The sequence below is a fragment of the Rhipicephalus microplus genome, unplaced genomic scaffold (assembly GCF_043290135.1).
Source record: "Rhipicephalus microplus isolate Deutch F79 unplaced genomic scaffold, USDA_Rmic scaffold_66, whole genome shotgun sequence".
Classification (NCBI taxonomy): Eukaryota; Metazoa; Arthropoda; class Arachnida; order Ixodida; family Ixodidae; genus Rhipicephalus; species Rhipicephalus microplus.
This window is the reverse complement of record NW_027464639.1, coordinates 1,330,629-1,344,945: the sequence shown is the minus strand read 5'-3', so window position 1 is coordinate 1,344,945 and position 14,317 is coordinate 1,330,629. Positions and strand designations below refer to the sequence as shown.

The 14,317-nt window shown below is 48.1% G+C and overlaps 2 protein-coding genes across 11 annotated transcripts in view; one reads left to right on the top strand and one right to left on the bottom strand.

Annotated features, from left to right (window-relative positions):
• The window catches only part of LOC142790043 (uncharacterized), a 111,216-nt gene extending 97,961 nt beyond the window's left edge, over window positions 1-13,255 (bottom strand). Inside the window, exon 1 of the transcript XR_012889370.1 lies at window positions 12,609-13,255. The gene's annotated coding sequence lies outside the window, so the exon portion shown is untranslated. The remainder of the gene's footprint in view (window positions 1-12,608) is intronic.
• The window catches only part of LOC142790041 (uncharacterized), a 467,642-nt gene that overhangs the window by 257,183 nt on the left and 196,142 nt on the right, over window positions 1-14,317 (top strand). The gene's annotated exons all lie outside the window — the stretch shown is intronic.

The window sequence follows — 14,317 nt, the reverse complement described above, 5'->3', positions numbered from 1 at the left end:
GAGCCAAGTGTGACAGAAGTTGGCATGCTTACTTAGTTTGTTCTCTGGTTTCTAAAAATGTAGTTATTTTTTCTGTAGCTTCATTAGTTAAATAAATAATCAAGATAACAATTTATATTCTTGCCAGAATGGAAAAATAACCACCTGTCAAAAATTTATAAATAACATAGGGATTGACAGTAGAAAGCATAAGACATGCAACATAAGAAGCACTTTTTCGAATGGGTCTATATTTCTTACTTTACAGTACACTAAACTTCACAGCCCTGAATGTGGCCATTGTGTGGGCATACAAAAGACTAGTTTGAAAAATTTGCATCAAGAGAAATCGAAAATCTGCTTCCTATGTTGTGTGCTCCAAACATATAGCTTCATCTGCAAAATAAAATATTCTGCTATCTGTAATAGTTTCAGATATATTGCAGTAATTTTCATGCAGGGTGTACAAAATCGCCATTTTGAGAAAATAAAGAAAACAAAGAATTGTAACATTTTTAACTGTAAAAATGTATGCGCTTGTAACTACACAGCCATTGACATATGAATGAATGCTAGAAAGCCTAAGGAGTGCAATGGTGCAAGTTGATCGAAAATTGAACGAGTACTTCTCGAATTACAGCACAGTAAAGTTTATTGCATGTAACCGAATACAGAAATTTTTATAATAAAATAAAAAAAAATGTAGCTGCCCATTAAAAATAGGCTCCCAGCAATGTTTTTTGTGCACATTTAGCTACATTGTGCAAAAACAATTACAGCTCGAGCTGTCCTAGGTCCATTTTTACCGAACATGCAAAAGAAAGTGGTCAAAATCTGTGCTTCGAGAATAATGCTGTTAAAACTTAATTTCGCAGTTTTAAGGAAAAAAATCATGGCACACATACGTTTAGTCGGTTAATATGTACCGGGAATGTAATAGGACTGATTGTACGAGCGTGTCGTTTCTTCTAGTCCTGTAGCAAGTTGTCGCCGTGTGCTCGTCTGCCGCGAGGCCGCTTATCAGTTCGGTGACTGTACTGACGGCGATGTGCGACAAATGTGCGTGCGTCATCCACGATCTGTCGAATAACGCAACGATGTTTTCCCGCTTGTCCAGAGTAAGTGTGGCGAACCAAAGTTGCTCCCTCGCTCATCAATTTTGAGGCTACACAAGTGCCGAGGTGTTAGTTTCCTTTTCACGGTAGACTGCCGCATTTTCGGGCGGAGATTGCGACAACGTTGCGAACACATTGTTAAAAGCAGTCTACCTGTTGCCAGTAGCCTTCATTGCGAGGACCGCGAGCATGATCACTGCGAACGGATTGACTTTCTGTTGTTCGTCGACGCGCGGCGTATTCCACTCTGACGACCCGTCGCGCAGTTCAAGGTCCTTTCGTCAGGCGGGGGGAACCACAACATCGGCGGGTTTAGCGATAAGACTGCACTTCCGTTCTGTCACTACAAAGATTGATATCTCTGGTAGCTTCACTTCTGCTTTTTACTTGCCGTCCTTTAACTGATGACGCTGCAAAACACAAGTGTTCTCAGTAACGTTGTCGGCAACCAACGGGCTCGTACGTGCGTTAGGCCTACACCGGTGATTGGGCAACCGCCGTTTACCGCGTCGAGTTCGTTATCCTCGTTGTCCTGAGCCATAGCGGGGATCTTTCTGAAGTTCACAGCGAACGAACCACCGCCAAACCCGCGTCACAAATTACTGTAGCACGGAACTTCTTTACTTCCGCAAGCAGTCAGTAGCATCATGACAAAATGGCGCATGTCTGTGCGCCTCACGATGGTGAAGCACGCGCCGAAAGCGCCCCTTGGCCAATCGGATGCCTCACGTGCCCCAAGCAGCCAATTGAATCACGCGCTAGTGCTTTTGATGATGAAAGAACTAATGAGCAAGGTGAGCCAGCGGTGGCGGGAAATTAAAGATGAAAAACGACCCTTCCAAACGAGACCAAGATGAACACGATAGCTCGTGTGTAACAGCAACAGTTTGGCGCGGAAAAAGCGCGAAGTCAGCCAACTTGTAGCTCGCCGACATGAAGCACACCTCCAAGCAACAAAGCAGGCAATAAGCCTAATTCGAGCTGCATATTGTCAGCTGCAGGCTTTATTGCAGCTTGAACCAGCTGAAATACGGCCTGTTTCTAACTGAAAGTTAGTCCCTTCACAGCTGAACAATCGTCGCATTCCAATTTTGTAATACTTAGTAATATAAGTTAGTAATACGAGTTACAGTGGGACCAATGAGCAGATTTGTAAGTCGCCAACATGGAGCACACCTCCAAGCAACAAAGCAGACAATAAGCCTGATTCGAGCTGCATATTGTCAGCTGCAGGCTTTATTGCAGCTTGAACCAGCTGAAATACGGCCTGTTTCTAACTGAAAGTTAGTTCCTTCACAGCTGAACAATCGTCACATTCCAATTTCGTAATACTTGGTAATATTGTGAGGAACCGGTATAATTCGGCCAGGCTCGAGCTAAATCACGCTGGTGATGATATTTTTAGATTATGTGCAGGTGATGATGATTACAAAGAGAATAAAGTCATTCGCTTGTTGCGCTCACACTAATTCCCCCGCGCAGTGAAAGCGGCTGCCTGGTCGCTTGACAGTATTATGAAATGCATCGCGCATAAGGCTTTAAACGAGATACGTGCACTATCTCTGTTCCTCGGCAACGATGATCAGGACTGGCGCTAAGAGGAGAAACGCGGTAATTTACAGGAGATGTCTGTTCGACCACCGTGTATGGCCCAATGAAGCGCCTGATGAATTTGTCGCATAGGCCGGGGACGCGTAGTGGAGTCCATAGAAGAACTTCGTCACCAGGGGAAAAACTCGCAACACGGCGAGACGAGTCGTAGCGAGATTTTCGAGTGTCTTAAGAGAGGCCGGTGTTAACACGGGCGTGGTGACGGCAGTGTGCGAGACGAGATAGAAATTCTTCAGAGAAAGGAGCCGTCGAGGGTGCAGGGGCCGAAAGGATAGAGACATTCAGAGCGAAACTCGGCGAGCGACCATGGACTAGAAATAAGGGAGAAAAGCTGGTAGTGCGTTGAGCAGCCGTATTATAGGCGAAGGTCACGAAGCGTAGAATTGCATCCCAGTTGGTGTGGTTGGGGTGAATGTACATGGCGATCAAGTCCGATAGGGCCCGATGAAACCCTTCAGTCAATCCGTTGGTCTGCGGGTGGTAGCTAAAAGTGGTCTTGTGAACAGTGTTCGAGGCACGCAAAACTTGCTCGACAATGGAAGATAGGAAGACTTTGCCACGATCACTGAGGAGAATGCGTGGAGCTCCATGACGCAAAAAGATGTGGCGAAGAAAGAAATCGGCGATCTCAGTGGCAGTCCCAGATGGTATAGAAGCTGTTTCTGCGTAGCGGGTAAGCTGGTCGACTGCCGTGACAATCCAGCGATTCTCATTGGATGGTATAGGAAGAGGGCCATACAAGTCAATTCCAACGACTTCAAAAGGTGAGGCGGGCAAGGAAGAGGTTGCATTAAGCCAGCCGGAGCAGTTGTCGGTCGTTTTTGCCGTTGGCAATGGACACAGGAGGCGACGTACTTAGCGACGGCTGAAGAGAGGCTAGGCCAAAAAAAAACGACTTCGAATTTTGTCGTAAGTCTTGTGGTAGCGTAGATGAGCAGCGGTTGGATCATCATGAAAGGCTTCCAGAACTTCACGTTGCAGAGAATGTGGGATGACGGGTACCCACTTGTTGCCATCGATGTGGTAAATGTAGCGACATAAAGCATCACCGACAAGCTTAAATTGTTTAAGTTGTCGACGGAGTCTGCCGTGTGGAGGAGTAGTAGAGCCGGTCAAGCGGTCAACAATGGTGCGGCAGTATGGGTCGACACGTTGTTGTGAAACAAGGACGGATAGGGTGGCAGGTGATTAACTTAGCGCTGCGATTGGAGAGGTGCTGTGGTTTTGGAGTATCGATGGTGAATCGCTTCCGCTGGGCAAAGGACAGCGCGATAGAGCATCAGCATCTTGATGCTTCTTCCCAGATCTGTAGGCGACATCGAAATCGTACTCCTGCAAGCGGAGCGCCCAGCGACCAAGGCGACCCGATAAGTTTTCCAGCGATGAAAGCCAGCATAGAGCGTTATGGTCGGTCACGACGGTAAAATGACGGCCGTGAAGATATGGTCGGAATCTTTGCACTGCCCAAACAACAGCAAGGCACTCCTGCTCGGTGATAGTGTAGTTCTTTTCTGGAGCGGTAAGAGCACGACTTGCGTAAGCAACGACCCGTTCGCGTGAGTTTTTGTCACGCTGGAAGAGTACCACACCAAGACCATGACAACTTGCGTCGGTGTGAAAGATGGTGGGTGCGGTGGAATCGAAGTGGCACAGTACCGGATCCGACGTGAGGGCTTGCTTCAATGCCGTGAAAGCGCTTTCGCAGTCTTCGGACCAAATGAAGGGGACGTTCTTTGCGAGGAGTTGATGAAGCGGAGACGCAAGTTCCGCAAAACCACGTATGAAGCGCCGGAAGTAAGAAGATAACCCAAGAAAGCTGCGCAGGTCCTTAGACGTAGTGGACGGGGAAAATCGAGGACAGCGGCAAGCTTCTCGGGGTCGGACCGAATTCCTTCTTTGCTGACAAGGTAGCCGAGAACCTTGATTGTCTTGCTAGCAAAGGTACATTTCTTGGTGTTAAGGGGAGATGCTACTCGAAATACGATTTTCTTTAATAAGAGTCTGAATTTAACACAAAATGGCATGCTAATAGAGTTTTTCTCCTCTTTTCAAATACGTCATTTATTTTCATGTAGATATCTTGGTTTTCTTTCTGCAGGTCAGATACTGCAAAATTATGGCCATTGTTATGCAACAATTCTGACCTATAAAAATTTGAGATAAAGCATGCAGATATAGCTATGATCCTTTGGAACTGTAGAGGGCAAAAAACTATATTAATTTTGTGTGTAAAAAGGTGAAATACAATAATAAAATAGAAAAATTTACTATGGCTCTAGTTGCCAAAGGCTTTCGATGTTATGTAATTTTTGAAAAACATAATCAAGCAGCACTGACAATCTGAATAGATACTTGCACTCTCTGGACCTTCATCATGCTATGTGCAAAATTTCATAGAGGTATGACAATTCTAAGTATACAAACTAGCGTGTATAAGAAGCACAGATCACACAAAACTGCAAAAGGAGAAAAACGCATTTGAAAGTTTGAAACCTTTTTTTTTTTATCACAGAGTTGTTAGAAATGCATAATCTTTGGCCATAATGTTCAACAGAACTTTGAAAAGCACTGCAAGTTACAGAACTGTCCTGCAGCATAGGTTGTGCTCTCACGGTCCTTGCGAGCACTCTCTTCTAGCCGTGCCCTTTTCACTCCTCGACGACAATGGGCCCTTGCTTCTGCTGTCAGACACTCAGACATTTTCTTGATGCGCCTCGCATCGCGGGAATCACTGAAAGTAACTAGATCTCTAGATGGCAGTATGTTGAGCTCTTCCAGGATGTGCTCGAAATTAGCACGACCCTTGTTGAACCACAGGATTGCCATAGCTGCGGCAGTATCGACAATCGTTCGGGAGACAAACTTAGTCTGTGGGCAAAGTAGCCAAATTTTGCTGTTCAGGGATTTTGATGCGTTCTGGGTTTTCCCTTTGATGCTTCGAGCAAGGAGCTTCTCATCCGTTAGCCGCTTATAAATGGGCAAAACAGCCAATCCCTGTGCTTTTATCAGGAGAGGTGTGTGGCGTGGTGCAGGTTCACCAAGTGCTTCAGCGTGTTGACGTTTGCACCACGACTCTGTTCCTGCAGGGCAAAACTTGTGGCTGCCAGCATTGTCATTGGAGCATGAGTGGAAGTACGAAGCCCATACTGTAGTGTACATATCCCGTACACTTCCCCTGTTGCTTGTTATGGCAATCTGATGATATGTTTGGAGCTTCTGAATGGCTGGCTCTTTCATTTTCTGCCCTCGTGGTAATGGCACATGCAGCTTCCGTAGCGCGGTGCCATGTCTCTTGGCCACATGATTAGTGCAGTCTTCTTTTTCTATATTGACAGCACCATAGACTTTTGACTCTGCAACTGCACTATATGCTTTGCTGTCACCGTCACTCAAAAATGTCATGAAATGCAGTGGGGTGTCATAAGTCAATGTTCTCTGCCAAGTGCGCATCGCAGCCTCCGTTTCCATGGCATGGGAGGAACAGTCTGCATTTTTTTCACAGACTGGGCCATGGAATGCCTGCCACACTTCCTCGTCTGGGCCCATATACTTGTGCCTACTGCATGTCACGCAGTAATTTGATATGACCTCGAAGTCTAAGCAGAGGTCAGTATCTAAGGAGATAACTGCGCCAATCCCGTTGTGGCTTTTGTGGCCCGTCTTCTGCCAAGTGCCGTCGAACATAACAGCCACATCAGTTTCGCCTGCTACTTCTTTCGTCAACTCTCTGGATCGGCGCAAGTTATCACTCACAGCTGCCATGGCAGCGGTGTGCACCTTCTTTGCTATGGAAAAAAATCCTCGGTGGTGCGTTGGCTTTGGGAGTCCAATAATGGAGCAAAATCTCGACAATTGCTCATGCCCAATGCCGACATTGCGTGCACCCACCACCGCTTTCACATTTACAGCGAAACTATCTCGGGAGCTCCCACTGTCGTACCGTTCGCTCACTCGGCTGCTGCCGTTCGCCGTAACACGCAGTGACGTATAGGAGCACGAAAGAACAGTCGCTGAGCATTCGCTGTTTTGGCAATGAAGTTCGAGGAGCGACAAAAGTCCCTTGCGCTTTTCTGCTGGCTCCCGAACGGCAAGTTTCTGAATACCGCAAGCAGGGCATGCCGCACCTGCCACAAGTGTCGTCAGCAAGAGAGTGTCGCAAAAAACTGTCGTTGCACAAACCTCATCGCGCTGTCTTTCGTCTTTTTCGAAGAAGCCAAGCTTCTTTTCCGAAGCACTGACGAAAGAACGCGCAGCGTCAATCCCTTCATCGCAGCCACTGTCGCTCGCGCACTCGTCGATGCCGCCGTCAGGCCTAGCACACGTAGGCGCGTTGTCGTTCGTCGCCGTCGTTCGGGGCGCTTTACGCCGCCTTCCCTTGAACTTGTGCTTCGTTCAAAACTTCTGCGGTCTCACGTTGCACTTTTTCGGGCTTGTCACCGCGGAAATATGCGTAGACGCGCAGAAAAGCAGACGGACCAAATGCCGATGGCCGCCACCAACACAGCTGACAATGACTCGGTAGCCAGTGGCGATGCGGCTTAGGGTGCCAAGCGTTTCAAACCGCTCAAACCACGTGATAAAAAGGCCTCGTTTTTTATTTTTTTTTGCCCACGTATGAAACTGGCGGTCATCGGAGCTGTAGGAAAAGGCCGGACGCAACTTTCCCAACCGATCGCGATGGCGGGCAGCACTGCGACGGGGAGCAGCGCGCAGTCAAAGCTGGCCAATATTGGCGCAAATTCACGAAATTTTGAGCCACGGCGATTTCTTCATACACATTTGTTTGCATTTTGCGGTTCGAATTTAGTTTGGAAGTTTTCACAGATGAATGAAGGTTTGAAGTTACAATGCAATAAAATTCAGAAATACGAGAAATTTCGCTAAAAACGCGATTTTTCGACTCTCATCTCTCCTTAAAAGTAGATGACGTGTTCCATGATCTTGGAGCATATGCTGGTGAGGGAAATGGGACGGTAGTTTCCAGGGGAAGACCGGTCACCTTTTTTGAAGATTGGAATGACCTTGCCTGTCCTTTAATCATCTGGCACTGTACCTGTGTCAAGTGAGTGCTGAAAGATAATACAAAAAATTGCACTGCATGCATATTTTGTACTTTTTAGTGCTTTCACGTTGATTCCATCAATACCGCAGGATGAAGAACACTTCAGGGAGTCAATGACCTTGACAATGCCCTCTGCCCTGAATTCAATACCCTCCATTGGAGGAAAATTGAAATATGGAAAGTGTGGTAATGCATCTGAACTTGCTTTTGTGAACACTGAACAAAACGCTAGATTCAGTGCGTCGGGAACTTCGGAATCGGCAATGGGTGTCCCCATGTTATCACACAGTGAAATGGCACTTTTATTATCAGGCTTAATCGTTTTCCAAAAACGGCGCGGGTTAGACTGCAGCATATTTGGTATGGTAGTCGAATAGTAGTCACGCTTGTCGCGTGCTTTTAATGAGTTGTATTCTTTAACGACCTGTTTATGCTTTTGCCCAGCCGAGGATGAACCAGTTCGTTTAGCAACTCGAAATAATCGCTTTTTTCATTACTTCGGTCCCTGCATACCCGACGACCTTACGCAGGGCCAGCGTTCCCAGCTTTTGGGCCTGTTGGAAGAATTCCGCTCTTCTTTCGATGTCGCTCAACCTTCTCACGGCCGCACATCCACCGTTACGCATCGCATCGACACAGGCGCACAGCCACCGCTGCGGCAACGTCCATATCGCGTATCTCCCACAGAACGCCGTGTAATCAACGAGCAAGTCGACGACATGCTTCGCCGCGATGTTATTCGCCCCTCTAGCAGCCCCTGGGCATCTCCTGTCGTTCTCGTCACGAAGAACGACGGTTCTGTGCGGTTCTGTGTGGACTACCGACGCCTCAACAAGATCACTCGTAAGGACGTGTATCCACTACCGCGGGTAGATGACGCGATTGACAGCCTGCAAGGAGCAGAATTCTTTTCATCCCTCGATTTGCGCTCAGGGTACTGGCAAGTACCTATGCCTGAGGACGCTCGACCGAAGACCGCTTTTGTCACTCCCGACGGCTTGTACGAGTTCAACGTTATGCCGTTTGGGCTGTGCAATGGGCCCGCCACCTTTGAGCGCATGATGGATATCGTTCTGCGTGACCTGAAATGGCACACGTGCCTGTGCTACCTCGACGACGTCGTCGTTTTCGCTCCGGACTTCTCCACGCACCTTCAACGCCTGCGGCATGTGTTTTAACGCGTCTGAGTGACGCCAGTCTGCAACTTAACCTAAAGAAGTGCCAATTTGCAGCTCGGCAGCTGACAATACTCGGCTACGTCGTGTCCAAGGACGGAATTCTCCCTGATCTAGCCAAGCTTCGGGCCGTGACCGAGTTCCCAAAGCCGACATCCGTCAAGGAACTGCACATTTTCGTAGGACTGTGTTCCTACTTTCGGCGCTTCATTCGAAACTTCGCGACTATCATATCGCCTCTGACGAAGCTTCTCGGAAGTAACGGGCCTCTTCATTCGTGGTCATCACAGTGCGACAACGCTTTCAGAACACTTCGTCGTTTGTTGACGTCGCCTCCCATACTCCGCCACTACGACCCTTTGGCCCCTACAGAGGTACACACGGATGCCAGTGGTGTCGGCGCTGTCCTTGCGCAGCGCAAACCAGGGTTCCCGGAATATGTCGTGGCGTACGCGAGCCGTACGCTTACTAAAGCCGAGACTAATTACACAGTCACCGAAAAGGAATGTTTGGCAATCGTCTGGGCCCTTGCAAAGTTCCGACCTTATTTGTATGGTCGCCCATTTGATGTCGTCACCGACCACCACGCACTATGCTGGTTGTCGTCATTGAAAGATCCCTCAGGCCGTCTCGCCCGGTGGGCACTTCGCCTGCAAGACTATGACATCCGCGTGCTATACCGCAATGGAAGGCAACATGCTGACGCCGACGCCCTGTTGCGCTCTCTCTTGCCTGACAACAATGCCAACAACTCAGTGTCTCACCTTGCCATTTCTTCGATTAGCGTTCATGTCATTGCTACTGAACAGCGCAAGGATCAATGGATTGCCTCACTGATAGACTTGCTGACTGATCCATCCACTCCATCCACTCGCGCGTTGCGTCGTCAAGCCCACCATTTCGCGGTTCGCGACGACCTCCTCCACCGACGCAATTACAACGGTGACGGCCGCCAGTGGCTACTAGTCATACCTCGCAGTCTGCGCTCTGACATATGCGAATTCTTTCATTCTGATCCGCAATGTGCGCACTCCGGGGTATCGAAGACTTACCACCGCATTCGCCAACGGTACTTTTGGCGCGGCATGTACCGCTACGTGCAGAAATTCGTTCGCTCCTGCATAGAATGTCAGCGCCGCAAAACTTCAACGCAACTGTCACCGGTAGGTCTGCAACCTCTACCTTGCCCTGCCAGGCCGTTTGGGCGCGTTGGCATCGATTTGTATGGGCCACTTCCACTAACGTCAGCTGGTAACCGCTGGGCCATTGTTGCTGTGGACCACCTCACGCGATACGCCGAAACTGCCGCTCTCCCCGCGGCTACAGCGAGCGATGTGGCCTCCTTCCTGCTCCAACGATTCATGCTGCGACACGGTCCACCTCAGGAACTGCTCAGTGATCGAGGCCGCGTCTTCCTGTCTGAAGTCGTCGAAGCCATTCTCAAAGAGTGTAACGTTGTTCACCGCAAAACTGCTACTTACCACCCGCAGACGAATGGCCTCACGGAACGCTTCAACCGTACGCTCGGCGACATGCTTTCCAAGTACGTCGCCGCCGATCACACAAATCGGGATGACATTCTACCCTTCGTCACCTACGCATATAACACCGCCCCTCAAAGCACTACTGGCTTTTCACCTTTCTTTTTATTATATGGAAGGCACCCGTCGCACACCATCGACACTATACTTCCGTACAAGCCAGATCCGTCCGAGTGGGTGCCCATTTCTGCTACAGCCAAGCTTGCTGAAGAGTGTCGAGAGCTTGCAAGGACATTTACAGCGCATGATCAAGAGCGGCAAAAAGTCATTCGCGCTGACGCCAGCACTACTGCGCCCACATTCCTCCCTGGAGCGCTCGTGTGGCTCTCGATCCCTACTACTGCAACTGGCCTATCTTCAAAACTATTGCCCAAATACGAAGGCCCCTACCGTGTCGTCAAATGCACTTCCCCAGTCAACTACTTGATTGAACCCATCGAACCATCTTCGGACATGCGTCGTCGAGGACGCGACATTGTTAACCTGGAGCGCCTGAAGGCCTATTATGACCCGCTCATTGTAACCACCTGTTAGGTCGCCAGGCGGCTCCCTTTTCGTACCCGGGGTAGTTGTGGTAAAGCCTTTGAACAGTGGGTTGTCCTCTTCAGCGCCTTCTAGTGGGTCGCCCTTTTCACAAGAAGGAGAGCAGCTCGCGCAGAGAGTCGCTCCCCGCATTGACTGTCGCTGTCGTTAATCATCGCTGAGTGTCCGCCAATAAACCGCTTAACATGTGCAAGACATGATGCAACATTACTCCAATCTATTGAAGGAAAATTGAAATCACCGAATAATAAGACGGGAGTGTTGGGATAGGTTGTTGTTAGTTCTAACAATGCTTCGTGAAAAGACGAAAGAAAGGAGCTATCGGCACTTGGTGGACGGTAGCAACAGCCGATTAACATGTGCGGTGAAGTGGCGTGGCAGCACGTCCAAACCATTTCCAGAGAATTTTTAACATTTACAGCAGAGCACTTAAGCAAACGATGTGTGGGAATCGCCACACCGCCCCCACGGTTATCATCAAAGTGGTCCTTGCGAAAGATATCAAAATCTGGCCGATCAGGATGAATCTCGGAATCAAGTATGTTAGAGGTTAGCCCCGTTTTCGTCAACAGAATGACGTTGCTAGAAGAGATCAAGGTGCATAACGGATCGCGTTTTGGCATCTAGCTGCAAATGTTAGTGTAAAGCAGTGAGAGATCATGCTTAACACTCTGATTCGGTCTTCGTGGCTTTTGCGCCCGTTGCTAGGCCTGAGGTTCGAAAACCAACGGCTTAGCCTGATCAAATACATATGTTTTTCTGCCACAGATAAGCTTGTCATAACGGAGCTTAAACGGGGAGTGCTGTGCTTTTCCAAATTCGATAAGGCGCCTTCTGGCTACACGAATTTCCGGGGCAAAGTCTTCACTGATGCCGTATTTTGTGCCTTTCAGTTTACTTCTAGACGAAAGGAGTGCTTCTTTATCCTTGAAGTGGGGAAATTTTACTATTATCGGTCGCCATTTCCAATCACGATAAGCTCCGAGTCTATGGGCACGTTCTATGTCACGACTTTGAATAGTCATGCTCAGGCTTTTGTGACAGTGATCGGTAACCAGTTCTTCACCAACACGCCACACCTCGTTTCGCACATCACTGAACCCGTAAAAGATCAGGTTGCGCTTTCGGGATGTGCTTTCCATGTGGCTAATCCGGTAAGACAGCCTAGTTACCTGAGCAGCGCTGTTAGTGGCAACACTTCCAATGATTTCAAATTGAGACTGAACATTTGAAAGGGATAGTAAGTGTGATTCTATTTTGGTCAACCGCGAGCTCAGGTCATGGAACATTTTTCATGTTCATCAAGGGATGATCTGATTGAACCTAACTGCTCAATCATGGCCGACTGCCCAGATTGCAACGTCTTCAGTATATCAAGCATCTCACTAGGCACCACTTAGGCACCACACAGTGTTCATTCCTAGGTCCAGGATTAGTCTCAATATCACCTGCTAATAACAACAATTTCAACAGCATTTTTGGCACAACCGAGAACTACAGAGATGGAGCGCCGTGGGCTCAGCAGAACAAGTAATGATCGGCATCCAGTTCGCTTAGCGTAAAGACAGTGGTAATTCGTTACCTGCGTAGTGAAGAAGTCAAGCGGGTTAGGATGACCCATCGCCGGTGTGCCGCCGAGCCCACTAGGCACAGTGAGCGTCTGCCCAGGGTTTATATTGGTGCTCCAAGGAACGGTGGCGCTGTCAGAAGATAGCGTGCCCGAAATCCAAGATTCCAGCTGATGACCACGAGGCAACCGTAGTGATAGCGTTTGGCGGTGATGCGCATTTTAGTGCACAGTACAGGCCGGGCTGGCGCACCCCGTCATGGCGAGGTGACGCGTTCACATGCAGGTGGTCAGCGCCGCATGGTAGTGGAGACCGGGTAGGCTGGTCGAATTTCTGCAGTAGCATCAGGATCCAGGGCAGCATGAAGAACTGCGTAGCGAAGAAGTCAAGCGGGTTAGGATGACCCATCGCCAATGTGCCCGCCGAGCTCACCAGCTCGGCGGCACACCAGCGAACTGTGTACTTGATGGGCAGCTGACAGGGAATCGCAAATTATTCATCGTGGCGAAAATTTTGTTGTAGCAGTATTAGACAATGCCCCTTTGCGCATGCCCAGTTCAAAAAGTTTGGCTGTGCTTGTGCTACGAGGGTGCAGGGGCTTTGTCGAAGGCCAGAAACTCTAATGTTCCTTCTCGAAGGGTGAAGGTCGATAAGACATATATAGTTGTGGCCCATGTGTATACAATGCTGTACCACCACAAGAAGGTTGGGAAACGACATGGAGTTGAGGTGAAGTTTTTGATGCTTAAGGAGCTTGCAGTCTTGTGCACGTTCATAGGTGGCCACGAAAACAGGGTGCAAGAAGCACTACACGAAATCATATGCAGAATGCAGTGCTAAAGGGGTATATGAAATACATTTGTCATGTGGCTAAAGTTGTGTGGCACAAATGGAAAGATGTGCCAACATGTGCACGTGTGAACATGATTTCTCAGTAAAAGAAATGCATACAAATGGGCACCTACCCACCCAGTGCTCAGAGTGCAAGTGTAAACCAATGCTGGAAAATAAGAAGATATTGCGCTGCTGCTGCGATAATAGAGCAAGTAAAATTTGCAAAACACATTATACAAGGAAGAAGGGAAATGACTGTGCCAATGAATCATCTGTTGGCTAAAGTATGAAGTCCTTTGCCACTTTTCATTGTCAAAATACTGTATTGCCCATGGACATCTTATAAAACTTCGTAATAACTGAGCTTTTGAATTTTTATTATACTGCTGTTTGTGTGTTGGGAGGCAGGCTTGATTACCTTGTTGCAAAGGCTCCTTGGTGGGGATCTACCTTACTTCTTTGTTATTTGTCTGCATAGCATGAGCTTACTTTCATTTTGTGGATTGTTCATTTGAATCTTCTTTTTTTCATGGTTGTTCAAATTATCAACCTTTAGCACTTCTCCGAAAGTACTACACTATGCAGTCGAATCTCGTTGTAGCAATCCTCAATATAATGGTTTTTTTCGAAAATTCCCCTCCAAATGTTCATTGGTTAATTGTAAAAATGTTTCACTACTACAAATTTCAGAATATTGCATGTTTCAGAATAATTCATCGAATTTTATCTCCCTTACATTTTCAGAACACTCCAAAATAATGAATGACGACTTTAAGAAGCTATTCACGGCTGTAAACATTATGCCCAGTCCCGTGGCTGCCACTCTCGTCATGATGAGAATGCTGACATATTTCTCTTTGCCTGCACTATTCAATTGTGCGATAGCCCT